This window comes from Nomia melanderi, unplaced genomic scaffold, assembly GCF_051020985.1.
Source record: "Nomia melanderi isolate GNS246 unplaced genomic scaffold, iyNomMela1 scaffold0014, whole genome shotgun sequence".
Classification (NCBI taxonomy): Eukaryota; Metazoa; Arthropoda; class Insecta; order Hymenoptera; family Halictidae; genus Nomia; species Nomia melanderi.
In genome coordinates this window covers 4217281-4218235 of record NW_027475130.1, presented here as the reverse complement: position 1 = coordinate 4218235, position 955 = coordinate 4217281, and positions in this window count along the sequence as shown.

The following is a 955-nucleotide window of genomic DNA, read 5'->3' as shown; positions in this document are numbered from 1 at the left end:
CGCTATCTCTAATAGCACCCGAGATATCACCAGATATATATCGGATGTTTCCCTGACCCTGACAGTCCGGCCCCATGTGACGGTGATTTTCTCGGGCCCTGGTGGTCCGAGGTAGATCCCGCTGCACAGATTCATGCGCCAGGGCCCCCTGCAGATAATTCACTTTGATTTATTGCGCTATCTCTAATAGCACCCGAGGTATCACCAGATATATATTGGATTTTTCCCTGACCCTGAAAGTCCGGCCCCATGAGACGGTGATTTTCTCGGCCCCGGGGGGTCCGAGATCGTTACCGCTGCACAGATTCATGCCCCAGGGCCTCCTGCAGACAATGCACTTTGGATTATTGCGCTATCTCTAATAGCACCCGAGATATCACCAGATATATATTGGATTTTTCCTTGACCCTGACAGTCCGGCCCCATGTGTTGATGGTTTTCTCGGTCCCTCGTGGTCCGAGGTCGATCACGCTGCACAGATTCATGCGCCAGGGCCCCCTGCAGATAATTCACTTTGATTTACTGCGCTATCTCTAATAGCACCCGAGATATCACCAGATATATATCGGATGTTTCCCTGACCCTGAAAGTCCGGCCCCATGTGTCGGTGGTTTTCTCGGCCCCTGGTTGTCCGAGGTCGTTCCCGCTGCACAGACTCATGTGCCAGGGCCCCCTACAGATAATTCACTTTGGTTTATTGCGCTATCTGTAATAGCACCCGAGATATCACCAGATATATATTGGATTTTTCCCTGACCCTGAGTGTCCGGCCCCATGAGACTGTAGTTTTCTCGCCCCCTGGTGGTCCGAAGTCGTTCCCGCTGCTCATATTCATGCGCCAGGGCCGCCTACAGACAATGCACTTTGATTTATTGCGCTATCTCTAATAGCACCCGAGATATCACCAGATATATATTGGATTTTTCCCTGACCCTGACAGTCCGGCCCCATGTGT